Raw genomic sequence first — 13,205 nt, 5'->3', positions numbered from 1 at the left:
GGAGGGAAACACAGCCTGGCACATCCCCTCCCTGCCAGGGGAGCCTGGGCTGGGAATCACATGGAGGAGATGGAGGAGACGTTCTGGAGCTGGCAGCTTCAGGGGCAGCAGCAGGGAGAGAGAAGCACCTGCAGAGAGCCGTCCCCAGCCTGGAGAGGTGTCCCAGGCTGGTGGGAGGGGTCACTGCCAGGTGTGTCAGCACCTGGCTGCACTGTCAGGGGAGTGAGACCAGCTCCACCCCACAGCTGTGTGCCCCACACCTCTGTGCCCCACTCCTTTGTGTCCCACTCTGTGCCCCACACCTTTGTACCCTTCTCCTTTGTGCCCCACATATTTTTTACCCACTTTGTGCCCTACTCATTTGTGCCCCACTCCTTTGTGCCCCACTCATTTGTGTCCCACAGCTTTTTGCCCCTCTCCTTTGTGCCCCACTTTATTCCCCCCTTTTTGCCCCACTTTGTGCCCCACACCTTTATACCCCACTTTGTGCCCCTCTCCTTTGTGCCCCACTTTGTGCCCAACTCCTTTCTGTCCCACAGCTTTGTGCCCCACTTTGTACCCCACACTTTTATGCCCCACTCTGTGCCCCACTCCTTTGTGCCCCACAGCTTTGTGCCCCACTTTGTGCCCAACTCCTTTGTGTCCCACAGCTTTTTGCCCCTCTCCTTTGTGCCCGACAGATTTGTGCCCCACAGCTTTGTGCCCCACTTTGTGCCCCACACCTTTGTTCCCCTCTCCTTTGTGCCCCAGCCCTGGCAGAGCAGGCTGCTGTGAGTGTGGGAGTGCAGGGACTGGAGATCCTTGCAGGGAAGGTCCAGATTGGCTTCTTGCTGAGGGGGTTTCAGGGCTGGACTCTCCCATTTGTGGCAGGATTTCACCTGTCCCATCTCCATTTTCACATTTGTAACACTCACAAACCTTTGTATTTAACCCAAATTTAAACCTTTGCATTTAAACCAAATTTAAACCTTTGCATTTAAACCCAAATTTAAACCTTTGCATTTAAACCTAAACTTAAACCTTTGCATTTAAACCTAAACCTTGCTCTTTGTTTGCATTGAAAGAGCTCCTCCTCCTTTGAACAGCTCCTGGCCGTGGTGGGGGACATAACCCCAGATATTTACAGTTCCTGTAAAGCAAAAGAACAACTGAAACATCTGAAATGAAACTAAAAACTGAACCTAATTTCCCATTTCCACGGCTCTTTGGATCTCACATTTCTTTAGCACAGGCTGAGTTTTTCCTCCATCTTCTGCTTAGATGGGATTCCTGTTGAGGGGATGTGAATGTCCCCCCATCCTTTTGTGCCAGGCAGTTTGGGAGGAGCTGCTCATGCAGTGTTTGTGAGAAATACTTGGCAAGATCATTGTCTGCAGCCAGCTCAGTTTGGAGTTCACACCAAAGCTTTGTGGAGGAGCTGGAGGGGCAGAGGGAGGACCAGGACCGATGCTGGTGGTTCTGTGCCATGATCTGAGCACAGGGTGGATCCCAGGAACATCAGAGCACTAAATACAGCAGCTGTGCTTGCTCAGCAGGCCTAAGGGGAGGTGTGAAATTCAGCCTCAATCACCACATTAGCAACACCTCCTGAGAGTTCCAGGATCCTTCTTTTCCCTGGTTTATGTCTCTGAAATTCTGGAGAAAGTAATGAAATTATCAGGGGGGAAAATAGAACATTAATACATGGCTAATATATAAATATAGGAACCATGGGCTAAACTCCTCCCCTGCCTCCCAGCAAACCTCACCAGAGCTTGTAAAAGCTCCCAAACACAAAAAGCAACACACAAGTGTAAATATTGGAGCTTTTATTTGCTTGGATTCAATAAAAACCCCAAAGAGCTGTTGGGTGTGTGGAGGAAACGCTGCTCCTGGGACACCTGTACAAACCAGTAAAGCCAGAATGCCTCTGGTCAGAAGGAAAAGAGAGGGAAAATGTTTCTGGGAAAAATGCAAGGAGGCAGGAAAATCCCTGAGGGGTTTCAGCTCGGGGTTCACAGTGTGGTCATGGAGCATTGTCACTCACAATGCTTTTTTTCTTTTTGCAAATTCTACCCAAAATCTCCTCCGGAAAGGGTGATGCTCTCATTACCAAGACCTCAAAGTTCTCCTTCCCTCGCTGCTGCTTTCCTGCAGGTCTCTTAAAGCTTTTAAATGAGCTGGATTAATAAAATATGCTCCATCTCTCTCGTGCCCACATTTTAAATTAATCATGGCAATCCTGCTGTCAGTTCACGCTGGAATGAACCAGTGCAGCACACCCAGTCCCCGTGTCCCCAGCCCGTGTGTCCCATCCCGTATGTCCCCATGTGTCCCTGTCCCTGTCTTGCATGTCCCTGTCCCCTGTGTCCCCATCCCGCCTGTCCCTGTCCCGCCCATCCCTGTCCCCTGTGTCCCTATGCCCCGCCTGTCTCTGTCCCCGTCCCGTCTGTCCCCGTCCCTGTCCTTGTCTCAGTCCCGTGTGTCCCCATCCCGCCTGTCCCTGTCCCGCCCGTCCCTGTCCCGTGTGTCCCCATGACCCGGCTGTCCCTGTCCCGTGTGTCCCTGTCCCGCCTGTCCTGTCCCTCTGTCCCTGTCCCGTGTGTCCGTGTCCCGCCTGTCCCTGTCCCCGTCCCGTCTGTCCCTGTCCCTATGCCCCGCCTGTCCCTGTCCTTGTCCCGTGTGTCCCCATGCCTTGCCTGTCCTCTCCCTCCTGTCCCCATGCCGCGCCTGACCCTGTCCCTGTCCGTGTGTCTCCCTGTCCATGTGTTCCCATGTCCCTCCTGTCCCTGTCCGTGTGTCTCCCTGTCCCTGTCCCTGTCCCTGTGTTCCCATGTCCCTCCTGTCCCTGTCCGTGTGTCCCCATGTCCCTCCTGTCCCTGTCCGTGTGTCCCTGTCCCTGTCCTGGGTGTCCCCATGTCCCTCCTGTCCCAGTCCGTCTGTCCGGTCCCGCAGTCCCCAGGGGGGCCGGCAGGGGGCGCGCGCGGGCCGCGCAGCCGGGGGGTGCTGAGGGAACGGGGGGGACACGGAGGGGACGAGGGCAGGAGGGACAGGGACAGGGGACACATGGAGGGACAGGGGATACAGGGCAGGGACACAGGGAGGGGACACAGGGAGGGGACAGGGACAGGGGACACGGGCAGGGACAGGGGACACAGGGCAGGGACACGGAGGGGACGAGGGCAGGAGGGACAGGGACAGGGGACACATGGAGGGACAGGGGATACAGGGCAGGGACACGGAGGGGACGCGGATGGGGACAGGGACAGGGGACACATGGAGAGACAGGGGATACAGGGCAGAGACACGGAGGGGACACAGGGAGGGGACACGGGCAGGGGACACGGGCAGGGACATGGAGGGACACGGGCAGAGGACACATGGAGGGGACAGAGACAGGGGCCAATGGGAGGGACACGGGCACGTTCCCCCTGCCTGCCCCCTCTCCCCGGTCCCTCCGCCGCTGTCACCTCCGAACGCCCCCGGTGGCTCCAGGTGCGAGCCCAGCAGGGCGGGGGGCGATGTCTCCCCCAGAGCCGGCTCCTCATCCCCTCCTTTTGGGACCTGGAACGGGTCTGGGGCTCGGCACGGGATCCAAACCGGGGTGCAGCCACCCCCAGGAGTGGGACTGACACCCCTGGAGCCTGCCCAGGGGGAATGGGGTGGGGTGGGATGGGATGGGATGGGATGGGATGGGGTGGGGTGGGGTGGGAGAAGAGAAGAGAAGAGAAGAGAAGAGAAGAGAAGAGAAGAGAAGAGAAGAGAAGAGAAGAGAAGAGAAGAGAAGAGAAGAGAAGAGAAGAGAAGAGAAGAGAAGAGAAGAGAAGAGAAGAGAAGAGAAGAGAAGAGAAGAGAAAGAAAAGATCCTCAGTGGGAAGGGAACCACAAGGATCATTCAAGTCCAGCCCAGAGCCAACAATCCCCCCCTGGCAGCGCTGTCCAAACCCTCCTGGAGCTCTGGCAGCCTCGGGGCTGTTCCCTGGGTACCCTTGGGGGTAGAACCATTCCTGATATCCATCCTGAGCTCTGCTGACACAGCGAGCTTGAGGCTGCCCCTGGCCCCAAGGTGACCCAGAGCCCAGGGCAGGGGGCCTGGGCAGTGACAGAAGCTGCACCAACCTCTTCCTTCCTCCCTTCTGCAGTGCTGGGGCCGCGCTGGGCACAGCCAGGGCAGAGCCCAGCCCCTGCAGGAACCAGTGCCACGGTGTGAGGAGCACATCTGAGGTGTCCCGAGGGCATCCTGCAGCACACTGGGACCAGCAGGATGCTCTGGGCAGGTTTTTGGCCACTGTGCATCCCTGCAACCTCGTGCCTGGCTGGATGTGTGCTGACCCCAGACCTGCTGGCCCTGGGAGCAGTTTCCTGGCCCCTGCTGGTGTCACCTGTGCCTCAAACCACCCCCTCTCACCTGCATTTCAGCCCCTGAGCTGGCCCTGGGCTCTGAGCTCCTGGCAGGATGTGTTTCACAACCCCTGCCTGGTTTGTGTCTCTGTTGCTGTAGATACCAGCAGCTTCTGCCTCGGTGTGTTTGCTTGTTTTTCTCATCTTTGTACGGCCTTGCAGGCACAAAAACTGTAGAAGCACACAAGTTCAGGGTTTCCAAAGGAAGCTGTGGTCTGAGACGTGCAAAGAAATGTCAGTGGTGGAGAGTTACACTTGTGGTTAGTGACTGTTTATTTGTTTTGCTAAGTAGAAGCAGGTGTCACAGAGGGTATTTGGGGAAAGAGGAGAAGGGCTGTGCTGCTCAGAGGCTTGAAAACCTTCTCACCAGTGTTAGCTGTTGTTTTCAGACACAAGTAGCAGAATGCAGGCAACAGAGAGAAGGATTTTTCCTTCAGTCTTTCAACACAAAGATTAAAAACCTTTCAGCATTCTCCTCTCATTTTCACTTTGTGTGTCACAACTTGAGAACCTTATTATCAAGGACTGCCCAGAGGTGAGAGTGAAGCAGTGGCAGAAACCCCAAATGTGCTCACCAAAACCCCTGAAGTGCTCAAGGAGAACCATGAGAGGTTATTAGAATGCCTCGGGGTGCTGCTGCAGGCTTGAAGCACAATTGCTGCAGGAAGCTTTGTGCATTCCAAGGGTTACTCTCTGCCATTGACTATGGACTATTTTAAAATTTACTGTCTGACAGGGAACTACCAGTGCACTAAAAATTCTTCTCTGGAAAGCTAATGTTTGTATCCCTTGGCTGCCACTGGTTGCTAGCATGATGCTGCTCAGTGTTTGGTGTGTGCTGAAGCTGCCTGGATCCAGGAATCTTTGTCTTCATCACTCTTGAACGCTCCCAAATCCAGGCTGGGGAGTGCTCTGGGATCTGCCCAGGGAGAGCAGACAAGTCGGGCTGCATCTCAGATATTTCATGATGTTCTGGAGAAAATGCCTTGAATTTAATCCAGGTTATTTACATAGTTTCTCTCTCTTTTTAAATTTTCTTTTTAAAATCAGGTTCACATTTTTAGTGGGTGCTTTGTGTGAGAGGTTTAATTTCCTGTGTCAGGATGTTGTTTGCAATTACTGCAACCAGGATTTGGGCAGGTTTCTGTTCTTTACCTTATTTGTAACTCCTGTAACCAGGAATTGGGCAGGTTTCTGTTCTTTACCTTATTTGTAACTCCTGTAACCAGGAATTGGGCAGGTTTCTGTTCTTTAACTTATCTGTAACTCCTGCAACCAGGAATTGGGCAGGTTTCTCTTTTTTAATTTAATGTATTTTATTTATGTAATTATTGCAACCAGTAATTTTATGTAAATGTTATATAAATATATAAATATTATATAAATAATTTATATTATAATATATTATAAATATAATATATTGTATATAAATTATTTTTATATATTTTTATATAAATAATTTATATAAATATTATATAAATATAATTATTTAAATAATTAAAATCAGGTTCACATTTTTAGTGGGTGCTTTGTGTGAGAGGTTTAATTTCCTGTGTTAGCATGTTGTTTGTAATTACTGTAGCCAGGATTTGGGCAGGTTTCTGTTCTTTACCTTACCTGTAATTCATGTAAGCCAGGATTTGGGCAAGTCTCTCTTCTTTACCTTATTTGTAAGTCCTGTAACCAGGATTTAGGCAGGTTTCTGTTCTTTACATTACTTGTAATTACTGTAGTCAGGATTTGGGCAGGTTTCTGTTCTTTACCTCACCTGTAATTCATGTAACCAGGATTTGGGCAGGTTTCTGTTCTTTACCTTATTTGTAACTCCTGTAGCCAGGATTTGGGCAGGTTTTTGTTCTTTACATTACTTGTAATTACTGTAGCCAGGATTTGGGCAGGTTTCTGTTCTTTACCTTATTTGTAACTCCTGTAGCCAGGATTTGGGCAGGTTTCTGTTCTTTACATTACTTGTAATTACTGTAGTCAGGATTTGGGCAGGTTTCTGTTCTTTACCTCACCTGTAATTCATGTAACCAGGATTTGGGCAGGTTTCTGTTCTTTACCTTATTTGTAACTCCTGTAGCCAGGATTTGGGCAGGTTTTTGTTCTTTACATTACTTGTAATTACTGTAGCCAGGATTTGGGCAGGTTTCTGTTCTTTACCTTATTTGTAACTCCTGTAGCCAGGATTTGGGCAGGTTTCTGTTCTTTACCTCTCCCAGGTAGGACATTTCCTGCTCTGTGCTGGCAAATTGTCTCCCCTGTACCTGGGCCCCAGCTCAGGCTGACAGGGCACATTTCCCACTGTGCACAATTTTCAGGGCTAATTTTTGCTCTCAGCTTTACAGATCAGCTTTTGTTCTCCCTTCCTGCCCTCACACACTGTGAGCAATTAACTCCTCTAAAACACCCGAATTTCGCTATTAAAAGTCCACACCAGAGCACATCTAGATGAATTTTAAAAATCACTCCTTTGAAATGGAACCTCTTATGCATTTTAATATTTACTGGAATTGTTTCCTTGGTCCACAGAGTAGAATTTGACGAGGTTTGTGTGCAGTTCCCACTTGCACACTGAGCAGTTTGGCCTCTCTGCTGTGCTCCAGGGGCTTTGAACCAAGGAGAGCTCCACAGGTGGGTCAGCTGCAGGGTCAGAGTCTCATCCTTGAAGACAAACACAGGGGTTGGGATTCTTGACTCACTCAGAGCTTTGCAAAGAAATGAAATAAATAGAAAAGGTGAATAAAAGCATTTGAGATGTGACACTGCCTGGGTAGCTCTGGGGGGGTCTCCATTAAAACACTTTGTGAGCTAAAGCTTGAGGGGGGGGTTGTGTTTAATTATTTGGGTGATCTGGGTTTGATTATTTGGGTTTGCACCTGGGTTTGCTGTAAGTGCTGATGGGGGGGTGGATTCACCTGCTGGGTTCTTTGTGATATTCACAGAATCACAGAATAATGAGGTTGGAAGGGACCTCTAAGATCATCGAGTCCAACTTTATATTTATATTATATATATTATATAATATAAACATATTATATATTATAAATATATATTAATATAATATATACAACATATATAATATAATATATAAATATATTATATATTATATATTATATATTATATATTATATATTATATATTATATTTATAATATATATTTAAAATATAATATGTATAATATATATAATATATTATATATATTATATATAAATGTATCATCTATATTATATATATTATATATTATAAATATATTATAAATATTAATATAATATATGCAACATATATAATACTATATAATATAATATATAATTATATAATATATAATATATTATATTTATAATATATATTAAAAATATAATATATAATATATAATATATTATAAATATATTATATATTATTTATATATAAATGATATATATTATTATTATTTTTATATATATTTATTATTAATATATTATTTATATTATATTGGCCAAAACTGGGAAAGGCTCTGACCTCTGTCACTGGAGGCAGCAAAAGGGAGAAGAAACAGAGAAATTCCTTTTACAGGTACAGTTTATTTAATATATTTTTCATCTGGGTGGGGAATTGCTGAGAAGGGGGAGCTGTGCAGGGCCAGTGAGTCTCTGTGGGCACAGCAAAGCCCTGGCTGGGCTCTGAGCAGCTGGTATTGGGCAGAAAAGGGCCAATAAAGAGAGTTTGTCCCCAGTGCCACCCAGTGTCACCCTGGTGGGGCCAGCCCCGCAGGGTTTGTGGCCCTGATAGCCCCAGGCCGGGCAGGGCTGTGCCTGCCTGGGGCTGATAAGGCTGATAAGGCTGATAAGGCTGTGGCAGCAGCCCTGGGGGTGAGGATGACGCTGGCCCAGGGAGGTTCTGGGGCTGTGCGGGGTGCAGGGAGGGTGAGCTCGGGGCTGGCAGCACCACCAGGGGACGGGAGTGATTCCAGGGCAGGCAGGGAGCCGCAGCCTGTGGGGAGGAGATGGCTCTGCTGGGGCTCCTCTCCAAGCTGCTGCTCCCTGCTCCCACTTTCCCAGCGCTGCAGTCCTTGGAAAAGGCTGGTTTGTCCCCCTGCACTGCTTTTGTAGGAGCAGCAGAGGCACATCCCATCCTGTGTCCACAGGGATTCATCCCATCCTGCATTCCCAGGGATTCACCCATCCTGCATTCCCAGGGATTCATCCCATCCTGCATCTCTAGGGCTGGGGATGTGCTGAGGGTCAGGGATTCATCCCATCCTGCACCCACAGGATTCACCCCATCCTGCACCCTGAGGGATTCATCCCATCCTGCACCCACAGGGTTTCATCCCTTCCTGCATTCCCAGGGATTCATCCCACCCTGTATCCACAGGAATTCATCTCTTCCTGCACCCACAGGAATTGATCTCATCTTGCATCCACAGGGCTGGGGATGTGCTGAGGGTCAGGGCTTCATCCCATCCTGCACCCTGAGGGATTCATCCCATCCTGCATTTCCAGGGCTTCATCCCATCCTGCATTCCCAGGAATTCATCCCATCCTGCATTTCCAGGGCTGCATCCCATCCTGCATTTCCAGGGCTGCATCCCATCCTGCATTCCCAGGAATTCACCCCATCCTGCATTTCCAGGGCTGCATCCCATCCTGCACCCCCAGGGCTTCATCCTATCATGTATCCACAGGGATTCATCCCTTCCTGCACCCCCAGGGCTGCATCCCACCCTGCCCTGGCCAGGACCCAGAGCCATGGGAAGGTCACAGCCAGCAGGGGAAGGCTCCAGGGACCTGTGAGGGTTTGGGCAGTAGAGGGATGGGTGAGAAAGGGCTCCAGTGGCAGGAGTGTCCCAGGGGCAGAACTGGAGACCTTTCTGTGAATGCTCATCCATCACTGCTTTGTTTGGTCATTAATTTCCAGTTAATTGCATTAATTTCCAGTTCATTCCAATAATTTCCAGTTAATTCCATTAATTTCCAGTTCATGCCATTAATTTCTAGTTAATTGCATTAATTTCCAGTTAATTCCATTATTTTCCAGTTTATTCCATTAATTTCCAGTCCATTCCATTAATTTCCAGTTTATGCCATTAATTTCCAGTCCATTCCATTAATTTCCAGTCCATTCCATTAATTTCCAGTTTATGCCAATAATTTCCAGTCCATTCCATTAATTTCCAGTTTATAGCCACTGAGGGAGGCCTCCCCTCCCACCAGCACAGTGAGGGGATCTGGGCTGTTCCCTCCATCCCCAGGACAGGGGTTGGGAGGGTGCTCAGGAAGGTTTAGGAGGAGCATCCCCCTGCCCTGTGCATGGGGGAATGGAAATGGAGATGGAATGGGAATGGTGGGAGTGGAAAATCCCCCATCCCCCTGCCCTGTGCATGTGGAATGGAAATGGAAATGGAAATGGAATGGAAAACCCCCCATCCCCAGCAGTGCCTGTCCCCTGCCATCCTCAGGTGTCACTTCACAAAAGCCCTTTGCTCTTCATTGCAGAATTTGGGTCTTTGTCTCATTTTGCAGCACGTGGAAAATAAAAACACAGCAAAAGGCAAGAGCCCAGAAGTGTTTAAAACCCCTAATTGTGATAATTTCCTACGGCCCAAGCCCAAACTGGTGGGGATTAAAGTGAACCAGAGGGGCAGAGGGGAGCCCCCCCCAATCCCCCTGCCCTGTGCATGGGGGATGGAAATGGAAATGGAAATGGAGATGGAAATGGAATGGAAAACCCCCCATCCCCAGCAGTGCCTGTCCCCTGCCATCCTCAGGTGTCACTTCACAAAAGTCCTTTGCTCATCATTGCAGGATTTGGGTCTTTGTCTCATTTTGCAGCACGTGGAAAATAAAACCACCTGTCCTATCAAAGGAAAAGGCAAGAGCCCAGAAGTGTTTGAAACCCCAAACTGTGATAATTTCCTACACTGGTGAGGATTAAAATAAAGCAGAGGGGAGGCACCAGCTGTGCTGGGACAGCAGCAGCAGCACAGGGTGATGCTCTCACCCCATTTTGCTGCTCCCAGGCTCTTTGGGGTGCTTGGGGCTGCTCCTCTGCCAGCCCCCAGCAGTGGATGCAGCAGAAAAAGCCTTCACAACATGAATGAAAGCTCTGACAAAGGGAATGAGGGGAACCATTGTCTCCTTGGCCTTCTCCTCGCAGCGTCTGCGTGTAATGAGACTTTTGGTTATGCTTGTGGCTTCTGTGACAAAGCTGTGATTTAAGGGCTGTCTGCTCCGAGGCAGAGCTGCTCACACAGCCCAAAGTGCTGCTGAGTAATATTTTACCACAAATTGTTGTAACTGGAGCTCAACGACTGCACTGGGAAGGAGGTGGGGGGGGGTTGCATTTGATTTATTGGATGATTTAGTGCCATTTGCAGAGTGAGCTTTGTGCTGGTGTGGCCATGGATGTGCAAATCCAGCAAGTAAAAGTCCATGGGAAAGGGGCTGGGGAGGGGAAATCTCCGTGGTTTGCTGCCACCATGTCCAGAGGAGGAGGCCTGGACCTGCAGGGGGCACAGGGGCTGCCAGCCAGATTTGGGCACCAGCATCAGCTGGGCATGGCCTGGAGCCCTCCCTGTGTGTGTGCCCATGGAATCACAGAATGGAACCATTAAGGTTGGAAAAAAGTCCAAAACTGAGCCCAACCTTTGCTCAAACACCACCTTATCAGCTAAACAGAGCACTGAGTGCCACATCCTGCTGCTCCTTGGACACCTGCAGGGACTGCAAACCCTCCTGGGCAGCCCCTTCCCATGCCTGACCACCCTTTCCATGGAGAAATCATCCTGAGTTTCTTCCTGCCTTTTAGCATCAGGTGCAAAACAGCAGTGCTTGTTTGCTCAGCCTTCAAACCCAGCCACAATCCAAGGGATGCTTTCCTAAACCTGCGACTTTTCCTAAATCCGAGCCTTTTCCTAAATCCGAGACTTTTCCTAAATCTGAGACTTTTCCTAAATCTGAGACTTTTCCTAAACCTGAGACATTTTCTAAATCCGAGCCTTTTCCTAAACCCGAGACTTTTCCTAAACCCGAGACTTTTCCTAAACCCGAGCCTTTTCCTAAATCCCAGACTTTTCCTAAACCTGAGCCTTTTCCTAAATCCGAGACTTTTCCTAAACCTGAGCCTTTTCCTAAACCTGAGAATTTTCCTAAACCTGCAACTTTTCCTAAATCCAAGACTTTTCCTAAATAATCCAAGATTTTTCTAAAACCCAAGACTTTTCCTAAACCCAAGACTTTTCCTAAATCTGAGCCTTTTCCTAAACCTGAGCCTTTTCCTAAGCCCAAGACTTTTCCTAAACCTGACAATTTTCCTAAGCCCCAGACTTTTCCTAAACCCAAGACTTTTCCTGAATTCCAGCCTGTGCAGCATCTTTAGGAAGGGTTTTGGGGAGGAAGGAGGTGAGGAGGGCAGGCTGCAGCCGGGCCTGCATCACTGTGAGAATTCAGGTCATGTTTACTACAGGCAGCTGGAACACGATGATCTCAGATGGTAACAAGTAACATCTGAGGGGACGAGTTAAAACATTCAAGCTGTTTTGTAAGCACCTACTTTGCTTTCTTTCCAAGCCCAGTTTGGCTATTTGCAAAGGATTCATTTGTCCCCTTAAGAACCTGGTGTCATCTTGCTGAAATAAGTGAAAAAGAGCAAGAGCTTTTCCCTTCCTTTTGATTTTAAATGGAAAAATGGTTTTGTCTTTTTTTGTTTCGCTGGGTTTTTGGCTGTTTTTCTGTTTGTTTGTTTGGGGTTTTTTGGTTTGGGTTTTTTTTTTTTGTGTGTGTTTTTGGGGGTTTTTTTGTTTGTTTGGGTTTTTTTTTTAAAGGCCCCAAAACAGCAAACAGAACCCCACAGTCCAACTTCCTTTCTGCTTCAAGGACAGATACCTATGATCTGAGGGCTCCTGGCCTCTTGCAAGCTGACCTTGTGTAATTTCCTCTATTTACGTTTGGCCAGCACTGGCCTCATTGACTACAAGGGTTTATACAACCCCCTTGGAGAGGAATACCAGGGATTGCTGAGGCACGTCCTGCCCACATTCCCCTATTTACTGTGCTGCTAAATAGATGTACAGTGCTGCTGAATAAATATCTCCTTATCCTATTTTGTTCTTGCTTTAATGCCTTTGTGCCAGGATAACAGAGAAGGTCACAGGCAATTAATTCAAACCAGGTGGGAAAAATGACTCTTAAAAATCTTTCTGTGCGGGGAGACATCTGATAGAGCTCCAGTTAAATGTGCTTTTATTTACGTGAACTGTGTGCAGGCTTTGCAATGCCTTTTTTGGGGGGGTTGTTTTTGAGGAAACTGCTGCAAATAATGTTTGTTCACTGCTGAAAGTGAGCCAGAGTCGAATTTGGAGACAGATTATCTTCCCTGGACTTTGGTGTTGGTGTTCCAGGCTGCTGGCATGCAGGGCTCACTCCTGCAGGCAGAATGGAAACAGCTTGTACCTAATGCACATCAGTGTGCTGATGATTCCCTCAGCATTTGCAAACCTAATGCATGCAGAGGGGTTTGGGACGTGGCAGCACTGCTCCTGCTAGGGTCTGGGGATGCTGGACAGGGTGAGCAGGGAAAGGCAAATCAATAAATTAGGTTGGAGGGACTGAAAATTGCTCTTCAGCATGACTAATCTGCTATTTAGTGGGTTTTTGGGGGGGGGGGGGGGGATTAAAGTAAATTTTTCTGATACACGAGTTGTTCAGCCTGGCATGGAGAAAGTATTCAGCAATTCAGCCATGATAAAATAATTCCATGATTGTGTGCCCCGTGAAGACACGAGGGGAACGCTCCCAGGTGCCACAATTCAGGCAGCAGGAGAGGAAAAGGCTCCCTGTAGTCAGGGGT

This window comes from Molothrus aeneus, chromosome 26 (assembly GCF_037042795.1).
Source record: "Molothrus aeneus isolate 106 chromosome 26, BPBGC_Maene_1.0, whole genome shotgun sequence".
Classification (NCBI taxonomy): domain Eukaryota; kingdom Metazoa; phylum Chordata; class Aves; order Passeriformes; family Icteridae; genus Molothrus; species Molothrus aeneus.
Note: the sequence above shows the minus strand (reverse complement) of the source record.